Source organism: Rhineura floridana, chromosome 3 (genome assembly GCF_030035675.1).
Source record: "Rhineura floridana isolate rRhiFlo1 chromosome 3, rRhiFlo1.hap2, whole genome shotgun sequence".
NCBI classification, from domain to species: Eukaryota; Metazoa; Chordata; class Lepidosauria; order Squamata; family Rhineuridae; genus Rhineura; species Rhineura floridana.
This window is the reverse complement of record NC_084482.1, coordinates 152,839,491-152,860,715: the sequence shown is the minus strand read 5'-3', so window position 1 is coordinate 152,860,715 and position 21,225 is coordinate 152,839,491. Positions and strand designations below refer to the sequence as shown.

The 21,225-nt window shown below is 42.3% G+C and overlaps 1 protein-coding gene and 1 pseudogene across 4 annotated transcripts in view; one reads left to right on the top strand and one right to left on the bottom strand.

Annotated features, from left to right (window-relative positions):
* The window catches only part of CHCHD6 (coiled-coil-helix-coiled-coil-helix domain containing 6), a 326,851-nt gene that overhangs the window by 157,465 nt on the left and 148,161 nt on the right, over window positions 1–21,225 (bottom strand). The gene's annotated exons all lie outside the window — the stretch shown is intronic.
* Window positions 15,409–15,527, top strand: LOC133382495 (5S ribosomal RNA; annotated as a pseudogene).

The following is a 21,225-nucleotide window of genomic DNA, read 5'->3' as shown; positions in this document are numbered from 1 at the left end:
AAATAATTTAGTAAATATAGGAGCCCACCATTCGGGGTTAGACTTAAAAAGCTCTGCCGGAATCATATCCTCACCTGGAGCCTTATTAGTAGAAATTAAAGAAACAACCTCATCATACGAGACCGGGTCCCACTCTGGGTAACTGTTTAGGGTGCTAACAAAAGGTATCGACGTTAATTGAGAATAAGATGAGGGGTCATTATATAACCTGGAAAAAAAGACTTTCCATTGTTCCGATGTTATCTGGTTGTCAATATCATGACACTCCAGCCTCAGGCCCTTTGAGACCAGGTCCCAGAATTTAGAGGCATGATTCTCTAAAGCGCGAGACCAAGTTCCCTCCAGTGCTGTTGCACATAGCTGGCTTTTTTGTTATTAAGAAGCTTTTTATAGGACCGTCTATAAAACAAATAAGCCTTAAATTTCACTGGTGACTCATCCCGCCTGAAAGCTCTGATGGCCGTACTTAAGCTATGTTTTGCTAATCTACAATGATTATCAAACCACCCGGGCTTCTTCTGTGTGACAGGTTTGGTGGTAACCAACAGGGGCCTTAGCATTAAAACAAGGGAATCATATAATTTTATTTATTTATTTATTTATTTATTTATTTATTTATTTATTTATTAGATTTATATACCGCCCGACTAGCATTAGCTCTCTGGGCAGTGTACAACAAAATATAAAAATACAAAACATCTCAGATCTCATAATAAATACAGGATAAACATATATAAAACAATAAATCAAAAACAATTACAACAAAATTTAAAACTAAAACGAGTTTCATATTAAAACGCCATAGCAAAGAGGCAAGTCTTAACCTGGCACCGAAAGGAGAGCAATGTCGGCGCCATACGCACCTCTTCGGGGAGACTGTTCCACAGTTCGGGGGCCACCACTGAGAAGGCCCTAGATCTTGTCACCGTCCTCCGAGCCTCCCTATGAGACGGAACTCGGAGGAGGGCCTTCGATGTGGAGCGTAGTGTACGAGCAGGTTCATATCGGGAGAGGAGTTCCAATAGGTATTGTGGTCCCGTGCCGTATAGGGCTTTATAGGTCAAAACCAACACTTTGAATCTAGCCCGGAAGCATATTGGCAGCCAGTGCAAACGAGCCAGAACAGGTGTTATGTGTTCCAACTGCCTGGTCCCCGTTATTAATCTGGCCGCCGCATTTTGGACAAGCTGTAGTTTCCGAACTGTCTTCAAAGGCAGCCCTACGTAGAGCGCATTGCAGTAGTCCAGTCGTGAGGTTACCAGAGCATGTATGACTGATGTTAGGTCCTCCCTGCTCAGATAGGGACGTAGCTGGGCTACCAGCCAAAGCTGGTAGAAAGCATTCCGTGCCACCGATGCCACTTGGGCCTCAAGTGACAGGAAAGGATCTAAAAGAACCCCCAGACTACAAACCCGGTCCTTTAGGGGGAGTGTAACCCCATCCAGGACAGGGTGTATATCCACAATCTGATCCGGGAAACCGTTCACCAGCAGCATCTCAGTCTTGTCTGGATTGAGCCTCAGTTTGTTAGCTCTCATCCAGTCCATTATCGCAGTCAGGCAACGGTTCAGCACATCGACAGCCTCACCTGAGGGGGATGAAAAGGAGAAATAGAGCTGCGTGTCATCAGCGTACTGGTGGCAACGCACTCCATAGCTCCTGATGACCGCACTCAACGGCTTCATATAGATGTTAAAAAGCATGGGAGACAGAACCGAACCCTGCGGGACTCCACATTGCAGAGCCCATGGTGTCGAGCAATGTTCCCCATGCACAACCCTCTGGAGACGACCCGCTAAGTAGGAGCGGAACCACTGCCAAACAGTGCCCCCGACTCCCAACTCCGCAAGCCTCTCCAGAAGGATACCATGGTCGATGGTATCAAAAGCCACCGAGAGATCAAGGAGGATCAACAGAGTTACACTCCCTCCGTCCCTCTCCCGACATAGGTCATCGTACAGGGCGACCAAGGCTGTCTCAGTGCCGAAACCGGGCCGAAACCCCGATTGAAACGGATCTAGATAATCAGTTTCATCCAATAGCGCCTGGAGCTGGCCAGCAACCACTCGTTCCAAGATCTTGCCCAGGAACGGAACATTTGCTACTGGTCTGTAGCTGTTGAAATTTTCCGGGTCCAAGGAAGGTTTTTTCAGGAGTGGTCTTACTGCTGCCTCCTTCAAACAGCCTGGGAACACTCCCTCTCGTAAAGAGGCATTTATCACTTCCCTGGCCCAACCAGATGTTCCATCCCTGCTAGCTTTTATTAGCCAAGAGGGGCAAGGATCTAGTACTGATGTGGTTGCACGTACATGTCCAAGCACCTTGTCCACGTCCTCGAGCTGAACCAACTGAAACTCATCCAATAAAACATGACAAGACTGCGCTCCGGACGCCTAATTCGAATCATCTGCTATAAACTGGGAGTCTAAGTCCCGGCGGATGCATAAGATCTTATTCGGGAAGTGTCCAGCAAACTCATTGCAACGGACCATCGATGACCCTACCGTGTCCTGAGGGCAAGTATAGAGTAACCCTCGGACAACTCTGAAAAGCTCCACTGGGCGGGAAAGAGATGCCTTAATAGTGGCAGCGAAATAGTTTTTTCGCCACCCTCACCACTTCCAAATACTGCTTAGTGGAAACACTTACCAGCACATGATTGCATCCATCGGGAGTTCGTCTCCACTTCCGCTCAAGCCGTCTCCTATCCTGTTTCATCGTTCTCAGCTCAGGGGTATACCACGGAGCTGTATGAGCTCTACACAGGAGAGGGCGCGCAGGAGCGATCGTATCAACAGCCCGAGTCATCTCCGCATTCCACAGTTCAACCAGGGCTTCGATAGGAGCGTCAGTCTTATCAGTCGGAAAATCCCCCAGAGCCCTTTGAAAACCTTCAGGATTCATTAGTCTCCGGGGGCGGACCATTTTAATAGGTCCCCCACCCTTGCAGAGGGGAAAAGCCACTGTAAGTCTAAACTTCAGCAAGCGGTGATCTGTCCATGACAACGGGAGAGATGTAAAACTCCCCACATCCAGATCACCATCCCCATGTCTAGTTGCAAAGACAAGATCTAGAGTATGCCCCGACACATGTGTTGGGCCGCTGATATATTGAGACAGCCCCATGGTTGTCATGGAAGCCATGAAGCCCTGAGCCGCCCCAGATAAAGTAGCCTCAGCGTGGATGTTGAGATCTCCCAGTACCAATAGTCTGGGGGATCTCAACAGCACCTCCGAGACCACTTCCGTCAGCTCAGTTAGGGAAGCCGTTGGGCAGCAAGGTGGGTGGTACACCAACAAGATTCCCAGTCTGTCCCTCTGACCCAACACTAGGTGTAAACACTCCAGACCAGTAATTGAAGAGAAACATTGGTAGTAAGAAACGATCTCTCAAGTCCAGTATCCGAGGGGAATTTAAGAAGAGAGTAAGGGACTCGTTCAATTTCCCACTCCAGCGGATCCTTCTTTCTCCCAGTGATACAAGGGGACCAGGCTGAAAATAAGTACTAGGTGGAAGGTAAAATGAAATAGAAAAAAGAGCATATATGAGCATATGGTCACTCTCCGGTCTTGAAATGACCTCAAAAGATTTTATTAGGGGAATAAGAGAATTGGAGAGGACCATATAATCAATTACACTCCTTCCCCGAGGACCGAGGAAGGTATGTGCAGTTGATTCGGGAAATAAATCAGAACCATTGCAAATTAAAAACTGAAATTTGTATATTAGTGTAAAGAAAGAAAGCCCAGCAGAATTTATAACTCTGTCCGAGGAATTCCTGTAAGGAAGGACTGATAAATCGTCCGAAGACAGTCCCAATTTACTACCAAAGGTCAGATTATTTGAGCCCACCCTTGCATTAAAATCGCCAGTAAGCAATAGGAGGGGATCCTGGTACTGCTGATATATCAGCAGCAACACCTCCTCAAGATCCGACCAGATGGTACTACGGGCCTCATCTGAATGGGCCTTGGAACACGGGGGAACATATACATTAATCACAATTATTTTGGGTGACTCAGGCCACAAAATTTTTGTAATAAGGATGTTTTTAGACGTGGACATATTAATCTCTGAAGCTGTTGGATTCCAGTCTACCAAAATCAGAGTGGCCAAACCACCCTGAGGCCTACCCCCCTTACAGGAGATAATAGCAGGGATAGAAAACACGACATAGCCAGGAAGGGAAGGGAAGGGTAGGGAAGAAACCCAGGATTCTTGAATACATACAATCTGAAAGCACCTGCGAAACTCGACATAATCCCGGTCAGCCAGCTTGGACAGCCAGCCAGCTACATTCCATGAAATGACGGTGAGAGGGGGCGGAGCTTGACTCACTTTGGGAGCCGTGTGTCAAGGGGAAATAAACCCCTCTTGATGGATTTCCACCTCACAACTCAAAGTAGAGTTATAAACATTCGGTCCATTCAAGGGTGGGAGAAGGGGAGGAGGCGGTTGGTTAGTGGTGTAATCTTTGGATGGTGAGCCTAATTCAAAGTCCTCCAGATATCTAAATGGTGCCCTCCTTCCTTGTAGGTTTTTAAGCAGATTTTGCAGTTTGTTTATAATGTCCCGCTGGGCGTGATCAGAGAATGTGTGAAAGTTGGCTACTAGCTCCTCCTCGCCTTCACAGGAGAAAACGAGGGATGCAGACTCTAAATCATCTGTATTCAGCTCATCGGCCGAAGGCTTAGGCAGGCTCATGGGCAGCAGTGTAGATGATGAGGTGGAAACAGCACTTATTTCATCCACAACAATGAATTTGCTACTGCTGGATGAGTCTAGATCGAAAGAGCCTGATTCATTCTGAGACTTAGAAGGAAAAAATTCAGAAACGTCCATCAAGGTGATGACTCCAGGGTTCTGGTTTTGAATTTGTAGAGAATCCTGTGTGGGCCAAGGAACAATAGGCGCCCTCATAGGGCTTCCATCCAAAGGCTGGGACTTGTCATTTGGTTGAGCGGCTGTTAAAATAGAAGCTGTTTGACGTCGGGACATACCCAAGGGATAGGGTTGCGCCTGGTTGAAAAAATGTCTTTGGACAGAAATCCCTTGCTTGAGTAACTTGGGCCTACAAGCCAGTAGTAGATTAGCCGTCACTTGGAATCGAAAGGTAAGTAAAACCGACAATTTTGTAGGTATATTCGGAAGAAATTCAACTTGTATAATGTCCTCTAGATTAATGAATGTCAAGTTCAAGACTTTTAGGACTTTATAGATGTACACTTTCTTGTTAACATTATAACATTTAATACTATAGTCAGGAAGATTGAGTAGGGCTATTGAATTCCGGTCATGTTTTAAAAGCCAATATTTCACATCCCCAACTGGTGGAGAGGGGTTGGTAGAATAATCTTTAACCACTTGCCTTTCCGGTCCTCTCGTAGATGGCCCATAAGATAGCTGCGCAGAGGTCTGAGGAAGATGAAGCAATTCGCTATGTGGTGCAGTCGTGGTAACTTGAGAGGAAACTGTGCAAGAGGGACAATCCTTTGTCCGACCATTAGGAGGCAGTGTTTCTACAATTTAAACAGTTTCCGAAAGTCCATTTTCTTGCCTTTAGGATGTTTGTACCTCTTGATGTTTTTAGTTTTTTTGCCTTTTGATGCAGCTTTAATTTTCTGTTTACATTTCTGGTTATTGACCAGAGCTGAAGAAGATATTGGGTTTGTAGCAACAGAGTTATTAGGCTTCATCATTAGAGCTATCTTGGCAAATTCCTGAGTCAAGGTTCTTAAGCCATTTGTCTCTGAAATAAAGGTTTCGATACAAGTTATTTCGCTTGAGGCAATCGCCAACTGAGTACTCAAACGTAAATAGTCAGGCTGAGATAGAGACTGTCTCACACCATCAGCTTCCATAGGGGTAGTCTCTGGGTAAGAAAGGGGGTGGGGTGGGTGAAGGCCTTGACAGCTTAAGAAGCTCAGGGATTCATGTATGTCCGTCACCAAGGAGAGTGGGGGAATCCCAAAGGAACCTCCTTTGATACAGGGTTGAGAGTTTGATTGAAGTTCTGCTCGGGCCAATTCTACCGCCAAGTTTGTATTTTTGCCTGGAGGCTGCTCAGAAATCTTATATGTGTCTCTGAGATCCAGTGACCAATCTAGCTCGACTCCAGAGGGAGAAGCAAGTAGGCTAGAATTAATGATACAATCTGGCTCCTTTAATTCAGAGACAGCGTCTGAGCTGCAGGAACGTGACAAACTCTTCTCAGCTTTAGAGGAGAGGAGAAAATGAGTAATTTTAAGTTGTTTAGCCCCTTTCAACTGTTCTCTAGAGGACTCCTCTGGCTGCATATCGTTATCTCTATACATTTTCCTTGTGAAAACCATAGTTTCATACAAGGTAACTTATCTGTCTCGAGGCACACGTCTCATTTCCTTGATGCAGAAGGTGAAAAACAATTAGGAAGATGAAACCAGCAGCCGACAGAATCCACCGAACTTGGATCTTGGAAGCTACCCAATGACTCACTGTTATCACTTTTCGTAACAGGCATGAAAGGCTCTAAGTCAAATTGAATTAAATTAATGGTTTGTAATCAGTTATAATCAGTTGTTTTAAGTATTTTAAGCGCTATGCATAACACAGCTCCAGCAAACTGCAACCTACTCGGCGGCCATCTTCGGAACAGCCCCTTAATGACCTAGAATTAGGAGTGAGCAGTGAAGTGGCCAAGTTTGCTGACGACACTAAATTGTTCAGGGTTGTTAAAACAAAAAGGGATTGCGAAGAGCTCCAAAAAGACCTTTCCAAACTGAGTGAATGGGCGGAAAAATGGCAAATGCAATTCAATATAAACAAGTGTAAAATTATGCATATTGGAGCAAAAAAAAAATCTGAATTTCACATATACGCTCATGGGGTCTGAACTGGCGGTGACCGACCAGGAGAGAGACCTCGGGGTTGTAGTGGACAGCACGATGAAAATGTCGACCCAGTGTGTGGCAGCTGTGAAAAAGGCAAATTCCATGCTAGCGATCATTAGGAAAGGTATTGAAAATAAAACAGCCGATATCATCATGCCGTTGTATAAATCTATGGTGCGGCCGCATTTGGAATACTGTGTACAGTTCTGGTCGCCTCATCTCAAAAAGGATATTATAGAGTTGGAAAAGGTTCAGAAGAGGGCAACCAGAATGATCAAGGGGATGGAGCGACTCCCTTACGAGGAAAGGTTGCAGCATTTGGGGCTTTTTAGTTGAGAGAAAAGGCGGGTCAGAGGAGACATGATAGAAGTGTATAAAATTATGCATGGCATTGAGAAAGTGGATAGAGAAAAGTTCTTCTCCCTCTCTCATAATACTAGAACTCGTGGACATTCAAAGAAGCTGAATGTTGGAAGATTCAGGACAGACAAAAGGAAGTACTTCTTTACTCAGCGCATAGTTAAACTATGAAATTTGCTCCCACAAGACGCTGTAATGGCCACCAGCTTGGATGGCTTTAAAAGATTAGACAAATTCATGGAGGACAGGGCTATCAATGGCTACTAGCCATGATGGCTGTGCTCTGCCACCCTAGTCAGAGGCAGCATGCTTCTGAAAACCAGTTGCCGGAAGCCTCAGGAGGAGAGAGTGTTCTTGCACTCGGGTCCTGCTTGTGAGCTTCCCCCAGGCACCTAGTTGGCCATTGTGAGAACAGGATGCTGGACTAGATGGGCCACTGGCCTGATCCAGCAGGCTCTTGTTATGTTCTTATGTCCTCTGGCACCGCTGCTGCCAGACCACTCTCCACCCATGGAAGGAGAGGACAAGACTAATGCTGAGACCTCGCCTTTGCCCAGGTCCAGGAGGTGGATGCGGTGAGAGATTCAACAAGCCCAGCTCAGGAGAAGTGTGCACTTATGTGCCTGCCTCCAACTGTGACTTGGGGTACACACAAACAGGCAGTCGCCCAGCCCTACTTAAGCTGGGTGAGAGTGGAGTGTTAGTTGCTGAGTTAACGTCTTAATGCCACCAAGTTGAGGCTAGTTAGAGAGGGATGCTGAGTTCTGAGTAAGCAGTAGATAGATGCATGAAGTGCACTGAACTGAAACTTTCTCTTACTTCAATGAAACAAAAAACTTCAGCTGTGTCTGAGTCTGAGTTCCTCGAGTTCGGGCAGGACACCCACAGCCTGAAAGGCAGCAGGATCCTGAATTTGTAAAAGAGTTAGTCCTTTTATTGAATATTGGAGAATAAAGTACGGAAAAGAGATTAATTTGTATCCATGCTTTATTATTGTTTAATAATTAAATTAAGTTATTATTATTATTATTACTATTATTATTTTAGTTTTAATAACTTTGCATAAACTATATACGAAATACTGGTGTGAAATATCTTGTATATTTAATATCCTGTTGATCTTGTATTTATATAATCATGACCATCATCTTGGTTCCTCCTTACCCTGGACTGGAGAGGTTAAAAGCAGTACTTGTTAGGGGTTTGTTAAAAAGTGAAGCAACTATTCACAGAAATGTGGCCTAAAACCTTTAGGTGAGATAACTGAAACGTTACTGCTGCAATAAAAATTGTTTTACAATTGTCCAGTAATTTTATTGCACAGGAAACTTGAGATGTGTTTTTTTAACAAGCAGAATACAGAAACATAAAGATGGAAGCTTTTTATTATACCCAATATAATGTACAATTTTTAATTGAGAATGGACACCTGATTAAAAAGGTGAAATATTAAAAATCACAGATCTATATTCAACATGTCTACAAAAACTGGCAATGTTTTGTGAATGATGGCAAGTCAGGATGGAGCAGGAAAGAAGAGGACTTGTACATCATTGTAACAGTTATTCCCAAGTCAGTTGCTTGATAGACACACACCATTTGCCAATACCTGCATTAAAGAAGACCGGGTAACATCTCAACCAGGGGTGGGGAACCTGCACCCCTGCAGTTGTGGTTGAACTGCAAGTTCCATCATTCCTGAGCATTGACTATGCTGGCTGGAATTGATAAGAGATGGAGTCCAACAACATCTGGAGAGATACAGGTTCCCTATCCCTGATCTAGAAAACAGAAGCAAAGGGAATGAAGAATAACTCAAGTGTATCAAGCATGCACCAAGAGAAATCTAGACAGAAGTAAGGGTGTTGATAAACCAACATTATTATATACAGCATCATAATGAAACTATTTTTAAAAAGTAAACTATGACCTGACACGCTATCCACACACCCTCCTTTGTTTTTATTATTCCATGGCCTGCAAATTACTCATCATGCAGCCCCCAGCCAATCAAACTTTGCTAAATAACCCTGGCACATGCAGGGCTGAGAACCAGCCAAACAAACAATGATAAGATGTCCAAGAAATGATCAAGGAAAATGTGGCAGATCTCCCAGGTTTCACATGCATCCTGTTATGGTTTCCCCTCAGCACACCGGCAAAGTGGCAAGCACTATTCCTAAAACTTCTGATATTCAAAGGTTCATTTACTTGACAGGAAGCCTGTGGATTTGTGGACAAATTGTCACACAAACTGTCAACATTTTAGAGAAATGATCAGACCTTCCTTTGCCTGCATTTCAGAGAACATCAAAGGCACAGAAGACAAACCAGACAGACTGCATAGATCTGACTGAGAGGTGGGTGTACATATTCAGAGTAGGGTAGCATGCACCACAGGAGGAGTAAGTTAAACAGTTGTGACGGTGCTTTATAAAAGCACGAGTAATAAAGGGCTAAAAGTTGCAGAAACTTGACAGATTCTGGCAGCCACTCCCATCCCTCCCTCTCTAAGGGCAAGGAAAAGAAAATTATACATGAAGTAATTTAATTTCTTGTGACTTCTTCAATTCCTTTCAGCTATTTGGGATGGTAATTTCTATCAGGAGTTAGTGTTCACTCTCTAACAAAGTCTGCAGGTCTTTTTTTTCCTTCTTCAATTCACTCTGCTGTGAAACAACATGGCCTAGAACAGTGATTTCACTGGTGAGCTCACCTTACAGGTGGGTCATCCAGTTGCTTGCAGCATGGGGAAAGACAACAGAGTACGAGGGGTTGAAAGAGTTTCATTGCAACGATGGGGTGGAAATGAAAGTCAGCCTCGCATTAACATAATATTTTCTGTCGGCCAGTTTCCTTACTAAAATGTTTGGGAATGGCTAGCTAAGTGGTCATTCTAGGAATTGCTGCATTAAAACAGCTGCTATGTAGAAGCCATTTTAAAATGGGCTGCTGTGAAAATTGCCTTGATCCAGCCAAGCCATTCATTAGAAAGAACCTGCCAGACAGCTGGACAATTTACTGCAAATCTTTAAGGAGATAGGGAGCTTCAACACACAAACACACAGAGAGCTTGCTGCACAGGAGGTAGCTGCCATAGGGTAGAATGTAAAATTGGCTTCTGTGGGTCAACTGCATTGTGTGTAGGGTTGGCAGGTGTCCGGTTTTTGCTGAGCCTCCAGTTTTTTGGGGGTGCTTTCCAGGTCTGCGGGTCAGTCAGCTTAATCTCTGGACTCTTAGCTTTCATTTGAAAAAAAAATTAAGTTTCTAGGTGGTCTGGTTCAAAAGATATAAACCAAAATGTAACCCCTCCACACAACTTCTGTTAGTCCCAGCTGCTCTAATCCCTGCCCTTTTAGCTTTTTAGCCAGTAAGTGAAGTCAGGGTTGTGATTGACAAGATTTGTTGACGCCCGGGCAATATCTAAACCCCCCGTTTCCTTTTCCTGCTTGTCTCACATGAAGAATTCAGTAAATACATAGCTTTCAGCATCACAAAGAGTACCTTCTCTGTACAGGATTGGGACTTCGCTTCTCAGTAAACATGCATAGGATTGCACTACAACAGAAGATCACAGCAGGATCCTGGTAGGCATAAAAGTGTACATGCAGGGGTTTTTTAATTTCTTGCAAAAATGGCATATTAGACATTATTTTTTAAACAATTTTTGAACAGAGGTTTTAAAAGTTGTACATGCTGCAGTGTTATACATTTCTAATTAAGGAGTCAAACAAGTTTAAATTTTACTGGACTGTTGAAGGGGACAGTTTATTTGTCTTATTCATAACCTGTTTTGAAAACCTTCCCAATATGAAGCTTTTCTGAGAATAAAGCTGCAATGTAATTCCACATACCTGGGACCTAACCCCATTGAATTCAATAGGGCTTACTTTTGAGTAGATGCGGTTAGGATTGTGCTGAAAATAAGTGGGACTTTTGAGTGGACATAGAACAGGATTGTGTTGTAAATCTTTCTCTCCCCCTCCGATCCTTTTTTTTAAAAACAGTTGGGCAGGGCTTACTTAGGTGTCACTGCTTTTATTTGGCAGGAAACTAATACTTAGTTTTAAAAAATGTTCTGCAATGGCCAACTGGTTTTGACAATAAACTATTATATCAGGTGTATGTATTTTTACACCACCAGTGTGTCTGTATATGGGATGTTTCCAACAAACCTGTGAAGTAGGATTGGAAACCAAGGCAGCTCACAACAAGAAATAAAGCCATTTAAAATCCAATAACCATAAAACAAGTATTCTGGAGACCTATTTAATTTATAGGCTTTAAATGTAGCAATTAAATGTTTTTTTTTCTCTACACAGTCATGGTCAAACCATGATTTAGAAAACTGCAACCGGTTTTTCTTGTTGTTCTTTATATATATATAAAACAATAATAATAATAATAATAAAATTTTATTTCTAGGCCGCCTATCTGGCCGAATTAACGGCCACTCTAGGCAGCGTACATAGACTAAAATATAACATAGAGTAAAATATAACATATAATACAAAACAAAACCCCAGTAGTATATAGACATCCCGAGCAGCAGGTTGACACACACATACACACACACGGTCTCTGGCCCTTTCAGCAGTTGCTGCTTTTGTAGCTGGAGAGAGACAGGGCCCCGCCCTTCCAGGCCAGGTGGAAATCAGCCAGAAATGCAGGGAGCAGGTCTTGCAGAAACTCACACAGGTAGATGGTCTCTGGCCCCTTCAGCAGTTGCTGCTTTTGTAGCTGGAGAGAGACAGGGCCCCACCCTTCCAGGCCAAAACAAGTACAAAACAGGTGCAAAACAGCTTTACGTGGCATGATTCTGAATTTTGGATTGGGTGAGTGAAGTTCCTTATCATTAAATTGCAGTCCTGTGCATGCTTCCCTTTCTGAGTAAGCCCCATTGAATACATTGGGACTTGCTTCTGAGTAAACATAAGATTGCACTATAAATATCTTTACAGGTTGTGTAAATAATAAACATCTTTAACAGTCATGCTTATGTAAATATTTCTCCATACTATGTCTTGATATGTATCTGATTTCACACTACGGTTGTAAATTATTATTTACAAATTATTATTTCCTCTACATTTTAAGTGTGCCTTTCTTCCTTGGGGTGATCATGATCCCACTCTGTTATTTCTACCCTGAGAGGCAGATTAGGCTGAGAGATGGTGAGTAGCCCATGGTCACCCAGTAAACCTTGTAGCTTATTCCCATTTTAAAATTTAATTAAAGTGATTTATATGCAGATAAAGTTTATGAGGTAATGCAGATCCATGTAATACATTTAAAGCATATCCAACATTTAAAGAGCATGACTTCCCCCAAAGAATCCTGGGAAGTGTAGTTTCCCCCTCACAATTATAGTTCCAACCACCCTTAACAAACTGCAGTTTCCATGATTCAGTGGTGGGATTCACGTGTTTCAAATGTATGTTGAATGTGCTTTAAATGCATGGAGTGGATCTGCCCTAGTATGCTGTGCATTCATTAGTGAATTGAAAAGAACCATTTTAAAAGATACTTTTTAAACAGGGCTGTAGCTCAGTGGTAGGGCACATGCTTTGGATGCAAAGGTCCAAAATTCAATCTCTGGAAGAGACTATTGCCTGGAATCCTGGAGATCCAATGCTAGTCCATGTCATCGGTACTGAGCTAGATGGTTCCAAATGGATTGATTCGGTATAAAAGAGGAAAGAGACCCAAGAGGTACAGTGACTCTGAAATTTATTTATTTATGTATTTTATTTACATTTATATACTGCTTTATTGTAAAAAACCTCAAAGTGGTTTATACAAGGAATTAAACCAATAAAATTATTGGCAAAAATAATTATTGGCAGTTAAAGACAGGTATTTAAAAACAGATAATAAAACCAACAATGAATTAAAAACAGATAAAAATATAACAGCTTCTACATTCCTGGGTAGGCTTGCCTGAATAAAAATGTTTTTAGCAGGTGCCAAAATGAATACAATGAAGGTGCCTGCCTAATGTCAACAGGGAGTTCCAAAGCATAGGTACTGCTACACTAAAGGATTGATTTCTTACAAGAGCAGAACAAGTACTATGTGGAACCCATAACATGGAAAGCACACCTTGAACTTGGCCTGGTAGAAAATCGGCAACCAGTGCAGATTTCAGAGCAGAGGTGTTATGTGCTGATAGGGTCTCACTCATGTCAGCAATCGTGCCACAGCATTCTGCACTAACTGCAGATCATGCTACATGGGGATTTCTGTGACCTTGGCTGACTGGCTGCCAGGACTTTTTTAGTTTTAGTTAGGAACCCTTACTGGTTGTGGGATGCTGCGTTTTCTGTCTTACTTATAGGAGCAACAACAGTGGTTCCAACAGAAGCAACAACAGTGGTTCCATGTGGTCAGCTCAACCCCCTTAAACCCACTGATGATGCACCTTGTTATTTGCATGATGGTTTGTTTCTTGCCCAATAGTGGTAAAAGAGAATTCACATACTGGGAAGTGTGGTCAAGTCTGTAAAGATGTTTGGAGCTGCCATGTTAAAAGGCAGGCAGGGCATTCCAGGCAGGGAGTTACCAACCCTCTTTGATATGGATATTGTCACAGAGGATCCCTAGTCAAGCTTCACCAACAACACAATCCAAACCATATCTACTCAGAAGTAAGTCCTGTTGAGTTCTATGGGGCTTAGTCCCTTAGTCAGTGTGTTTAGAATTGGAGCCTTCAGAGGCATCCATCTTTTCTCCTGAGTGCTCCCATCTAACATCTCCACAACACTAGGCTTTCTTCCTACAATGGCTTTTTAGTGACTGGCCTGGCCAGAGGGCACTTAAACCCTTTTTGCCAGAAGCAAGTAGGCTAGTTCAAATGTTCCTTACCCAGGCTCTCTAAGCAGGTGAGAAGGAATGATCCGTCACTTCAGCTGGACCTGGGAACACCCTCATTTAGCTAAGATTTCTATGTTAATTTGCAATCAGAGAAATTTTTTTGTTTAAGTGGTATCACGTCCTCATGACATCACTAGAGCATGCCCCTGAAATCTCAGGGTTTGGGATGCTTCTGATCTGGCAACCCTAATTGTGCGTACTACGAGTGGAGAAAAGAAAACATTTGGAACCAGTGGTTCCAATACTCACTGGCATACTTCAGGATAAATGTTAGGAAGGATTTGAGTTCTGCCTCCTGGCCCTTAAAAATTATAACCTGCCAAAATGGAAATCCAACATTCACTGGAACAAAACTCCAGTCCCGAATAAAAGGGTGCTTCAGCCACAGAAGCAAGGGAGTCATTTTAACAAAGAACTGTAGAAACACATACATGTTGACCATTCTCAGTACATTTCTGGTGACTGACTTAGAGAGTTGCAAGAAGATGGAAGGTTAAAGAAACAAACACTGCCCATTTCTAATTTGAGGAGGTAAATAAGTATCCTCTCTTAATTATGCACTTGGTTCTATAAAGACTGTGCAGCTGACTATCAGATCTTTGGGGCAGACTATATTTGTTTTAAGACATTTGTATGTAAAGCGGCTTTGTTGTTGTTGTTATGTGCCTTCAGGTCGACTACGACTTATGGCGACCCTATGAATCAGCGACCTCCAATAGCATCTCTCATGAACCACCCTGTTCAGATCTTGTACGTTCAGGTCTGTGGCTTTCTTGTAAAGCGGCTTACATATTTTATTTTATTTATTTTATTTTAAAAAATGTACATACGGTTTGAATGTAAAGACCCTTAAGCAGTTTACAAAAAAACATTAAAATTATCAATGAAGCAGTTAAAAACAAGTAATTAAAAACATTTTAAAAACAATTAAAACAGCTACTAACTATAAAGATTAAAATAGATTAACATCTATGTGTCTGGATAGGCTTGCCTAAACAGAAAAGTTTTAAGCAAGCGCTGAAAGGAATAGAGTGAAGGTGCCTGCCTGATGTCAATAGGCAGGGAGTTCCAAAGAGTAGGTGCTGCCACACTAAAAGAACAATTTCTTACAATTGCAGAGCGAGTATTATGTGGCACCTGCAACAGTGCCTGTTCTGCAGAGCGAAGTGCTTGAGTGGGCACATAAGGGATAAGGAGGTCTTGCAAGTTAAAAAAATTACATTATCAACAATAAACTATTCATACACACACCAAAACCCCTCATAGTTCGTAATCATAACATTTTCCATTCATAGTACAATACAGGTCTACAGCCGTACTACCCTGTACAAGCCTGATCTCAACTGATCTCAGAAGCTAAGCAGGGTCAGGCCTGGTTACTACTTGGGTGAGAGACTGCCTGGGAATACCGGGTGCTGTAGGCTTAGAGGAAGGCAATGGTAAACTACCTCTCAATTCCTCTTACCATGAAAACTCTATGAATATATCCAAAAATATTCATAGGGTCACCATAAGTCATAATCGACTGGAAGGCATATTATAACAAGTGCAAAACAGTAATTCCACAGAACAGGTAATTTATAAAAACAGGTGAAAAAGCTGAAACTGAAAAGAATGTTGGCTAGCTGAACTAAATTAGCCTTCAGGGCCTTATGAAAAGGAGTGTGGCAGAAGAGAGGTGTGGGAGATTGCAGATCTTAGAGTGTAGGATGATAGATATATATTTATTAAATTCATATACTGTCCTTCCTCCAAAAGGAGCCTAGGGCAGCAAACATGCCAATACTAAAAGAATACAATATGGGTGAAGGCTGTCCTTCAAGTACTTGGGCCCAAGTTTAGGCCCGTAAAGGTGAAAAACAGCATTCTAAATTGGACGTGGAAATGCACTGGCATGGCTGGTGCTACAGGGTTCCCTAGGAGTTTCATGAGTGGGTCACAGACCTGTGAGATGAAGATGGTGGGTGGTTAGGGTCTCACCAGCACTGCACGTTTAGTGCACCCAGCCACACCATAAGCCTTTTTCCTGGTAGGTTGCTAGCTCCATACTGTAGCAGATATAAACAAAAGGAGGCCAGGTGATAATGTCAGGAGGATGGGGAGTGGAGGAAGAAGACTAAGACTGAGTGAAGAATATTTTTACATTGATAAATTAACAAAGGCTCAAATTCTAATACTGGCTATTAGGCAAACAAGACAGCTATTCTTGAACTGCAGGCATCATTCCATTTATTGATTTTTACTATGCATTTTGTTTTGACTGAAATATGTGAAAAGCAAATTGACAAGAAACTAGTTAAAAGAAAATTGCACACAAGCTAGCTCTTTTAAAAAGTTTACCCCCATCCTCTCGCAATCATGGCAATTATGAATAGACCTGGATTCAAAATAATTAGCGCTTCCTAAACTCTGGGGCTCAATGCTGAATTAGGCAGGAATAGCCCAAGCTTCTCTTTGCTACCTGAAAGGCTTACCTTTCGCTGTATCACCACCACACAACTTCCCAATTCTGTTTTATGCTACTGTACTTCACAGTCCTTACAGTGTATTTGCTTGTCATAATCTGCTTTCCTCATGTGACTAACACATATTTGCTTTTTGTTGTGCTGGGTTATCACAAGACAGCATTGCTGACCTTCAGAATGTGTGCGTGAGGTTTGCATGTTCATTCTTTTCTTGACAATCTTCTTAAATTGAGCAAGATTAACTGAAGTCAATGGGATTTACTTTCAAGTAACCCACAAGTTTGTGCTGTACTAAATATTATGCAATTCAACTACTCAAATAAAATGATCGGCAAACAAGATATCTATTTATTTTGCTGGGGTGGATAGAGGGACTCAAACCAGGCAAGGAAATAAACTGGGCGAAGGAGGCAGAAGGAGATGATGAGGTAACCCCACACACAACAATACCATCTGTTATGGGGTTTGTGCAAGAATGCAATCCATATTGTGCTGTTATTTTACTTCTTTTCATCTGGGGATAGTTAATATTGGGATTTATCATAATCCCCAATTGTGCTTTGGGAAAGTTTAGGTGCATGTAGAACACTCATATAAAAATTTAGATTGATGTGAAGACAAAAATCTGGATAAAGCCTGTAGGATGCATTCTTCTTAAGACACAACTTGTCTTGTGCATCTTACATTGCAGAGTAAATGAAACTATGATTAAGGAAGTCACAATTATAATACTTGTTTTATAAATAATGGCAAAAGGTTAAAAAAACCCAAATCTGATGGCTATTTTTGGACAGATAAGTGAAAACAGAACCATCTGAAGAAGGGTTTTTAAAATAATTTTTGTGTCTGACAGCCAATTCTTTCTTCATATCACAAGTATTCCCTCCTCTTCTTTCATGTAATGTTGGCACAAAGCATGAAAATTCACATTAAAAAAAACAATGAGAGCACAGAAATTACAGCAGCCTATCAGATTAAAGAGAAATACACACACACACACACACAAGAAATAGGGTTATTGAGATGAAACCACACAGTGATTATGCAAATCAGACACCCATAGCCTGAGTAAAGCGAACTGCATAACTGAGGAGGAAATTGACAATCATGCATTCAAGCTGAGGCATTGCATTGTTACTGCAATCTTGTTGCAAGACATCAACAGTCATGGGCACTTTTGATTCACCACGTATTCTACTATACACAGGAGGGAAATTGCAGAGCAAACTGAACACAGTCTGCTAGGGAGATTCTAACCCAAAATCTTTAACTGTACTTTATATTTTAATATATTTAAACAGGAAATTCCTATGGAGATAAAAAAAGAGACATTCAGTCTTACCGTGAAACAGTCTTCTCTGTGCAAGTCAAGCTGATCTCAGGTGGGTAACTAGCTCCACCTAGTGGTTGAAGAGCGTTCAATTTTGCAGGAACTTCTCACTCTCCCTAGCTATTTGTAACAGTTCTCTTTCTGCCTTCACCAAAGATGGTTGATTCTGCTCTCTGCTTATCTTTGGTTCAGGCTTGTATTCGTTTCTTTCTCTATTTCCTTGTTATTAGTGTCAGTTTTTCCCTGTGTGTGTTCAGTGTAATTACCTTGGGGGAAAAAACTGTTCCCGATCCTTCTTGCCTCTTGCAAGATAGAAATACCTTCAATCTCTTCGCCAGCTTTGGATTGCAATCCACCCTGAGGGCTATTGCCGTCAGCTGGCTTCATTCCCCCCTCCCCACTTCTCTGGAGTGGCCTCAGTGGTTCTGTCTCGCCAGATGCCACAGCCTCAGCTAAAGTGCTTCTGCCACTGTGCCCAAGTACTTATCAGCTTGTCCTGGTAAGAGCTGCAGTAAGCCCCGCAAGCCCGGCCAAGCTACTCGTTAGCGTAAGCCCCACAAGCCGGTTTCCTCATGCATGGAGAAGGGAATCAGTAAACTGACGATTCCTGCCAAGTAATCCAAGCCGCTGCCACCAACACCAAGGCCTGATCCGGCATCACCGCCATTGCCACTCGCCCCACTTTGTCAAACAGCAGCGGCCACCATTATATGTAATTTCTCATCAGAGGCAGTTTCAGCCTGCCCCTCCACCAGTACGCAGGAGGTTGCTGAGGCGATTTTAGTGGTGGGCAGGGTGGCTTCAGGGGAGGACTTGGATTCCACCTCAAGGAATAAGCGGGAATGGGGCAGCATTGAGGAAGGTGGCACTGGGAGAGGTGCCATATCAGAAGGCTCTCACAGTCCCTCACATAGAGAGACCAGGAACCTCTGTCCGATGAAGAAGGGGGGCAATCTGCCTTGGCCCTAGGAACTATCTTCTCCACAAGCTCTTCTCCTGACTTCTGGGGGTTTCAGGATTAAAACCTCATTTCCAAGGCCATCCTGGGGGCATGAATGGAAGGCGGCAGCAATATGAACAGTCACAACAGACACACAAATTTAAGCTAAACACACCACCATGTGAAGAATGTAATGCTCTTTAGATCCTCAAAAGTCTCATCTCCCTGGGCTCCTGCTGGGAGAAAGGACGGGATATAAATCTAATAAATAAATAAATAAATCTCCCACAGCAAAGTACACTTTATATAGGCAGCAGCTGAACTCAGCCATAGGAAACAAGGAAAGTGAGAGACTATTAAAAGCACTTACTGATTTTTTTTAAAATCAAGTATACAAAGCCTCAGCTGATAAATATATCAGAAAGGAAGGCAGTTCTTAAAAAAAGAATACTGCAATCAAATGGTGTCATCTTGCTAGGGCTTTTAAACATGAAACTATCCATGTACAGAAGAGGAAGGAAATGTAACACCACCAGGTCCCTGCCCATTCTTCCATTGTTCCCTTGCATACCTTTCCTGCTTGTGTCATGGCCAGCGGGATTCTTATTTTGCCCTGCAAGAGGTAGGGAAGAATGGGAAAATGGAGCTGGAGATGAAGCTTCCATTTGCAACTGTCAGCGTGCCTCAAAACATTTGAAAGATATGGACACTGCCTCTATTGCCAGGGCACATATAAAGGTATTCCTGAGGACTGTTCTTTAGAAACCAACCAAAGTCTAAGGCATTTAAACACTTCTCTCTGGTGATGCCTTTTGATGGTCAGGTTATGGTGGTATAATGGGGAAGAAAGGGGACAGTTGTTATTACATATTTTAAGACCTGCAGAATCAGACCTTGGCCTCCAAGGTTTTTATTTATGAAATTTGTATCTCACCCTCATCACACATGATCACAAGTTACAATGAGCAAGTGACCAAACACAAAATACTTTTGGAAACAGTAACCAATTCTGCACCAAGATGATCTGAAGCAACCTACAAGGTGCTACTTCCAACAGCAATGAAGGTCTAGACCACTTTTTTCCAAAAAGTAGTAAGTAACCCCTACCCCTGCCTGCGATTTTCTCATGATTCTAAAAAAGCTGATAAAGTCACCATTAACAGTGAAAATCATAGCCACAGAAGTATCTAAACCCACACACACATTTGGACACTACAGGGCATCTTAACAGAGCAATAAACAAGTGGTTACATTGCAATATATAGGAAGTGAGAGAAACAATCAGTCAGAGCGTAAGGAGGCTACTCTATATCCCTCTAGCTGGAAGTACAAATGGTATGTCATAAGAGCCCTGTTGGATCAGGACATAGGCTATTGTTCTACTATTTGAAACTCTTGTTCTGTACAACTAAGGCTTTAAAATGTGCCTAAGGACAAAGAGGGAAGGAAAAGCAAGCAATTAATCTGTCCCCATTTTTAAAAATTCAGATGCCAGTTTGTCGTGTTCAGAAGCAGTTTCACAGAATCTCACCCCTTCTTTTCCCCCAAAAAAACTTCCGGGAGAACCTCAAAATCCCAGGTATCAGCTGGAAATCAGTCAACCCATATTGAAGGAGATGCAAACAGAGAGGTGAAGAGCACTACAACTTCAAAAATGCTCTAATTTCATACCCTGATTTGCTGTAGTAAAGCCCAGATTTTATAGAGGCTTTGTCAATTCATCATGTGGAAGTGGAAAGAAAGCTGGGTGATGTTTTTAAAGGAGTATATTTCTTCAGATTTTGCTATAGTACAATATATATATATCAGACTACTGGACTGAAAGCCAAAAACAGTGTGAGATTCCATGAAACAAGGTGGCACTAATGTTGTCACATTAAAGCCTGAAGCTGTTGATACTCATGCTGAAGAAGTGATGATGATATAGAATCACTTTCATAGAACATATTTAGCACTTCTTCCCAGTGTGGTTTAACAGCCAAATAACCTTCTGGTATACATATTTCAAGACAGTTCAACAAACCTTTCTTAAATGCTAGGAGTCCATCTTTTGCAAGCTTCAGGAGAAACTGGATATTATTTCTTGTCGCTTTTTAAAATTAGGTTCTTGTTTGTTGATTTTTAATTCTAATTTTGAATTACTTTGATGGCATTTTTTGTTCTTGTATTTCTACTATATTACAGTACCCCAGTCTGGGTGCAGGCAGTCCAGACTGCTTAGGGCTTTAAAGGTCAAAATTAAATTTAGCCTGGGAAACAAGTAAGTAGACAATTCAACTAGTGCAGAATATGTGTAACATGATCAAAACACCTGGCCCCCACAAGCATCCTGATGGCTGCAATCTGTACCAGATGAAGTTTCCAGACTGTTTTTAAAGACAATAGTG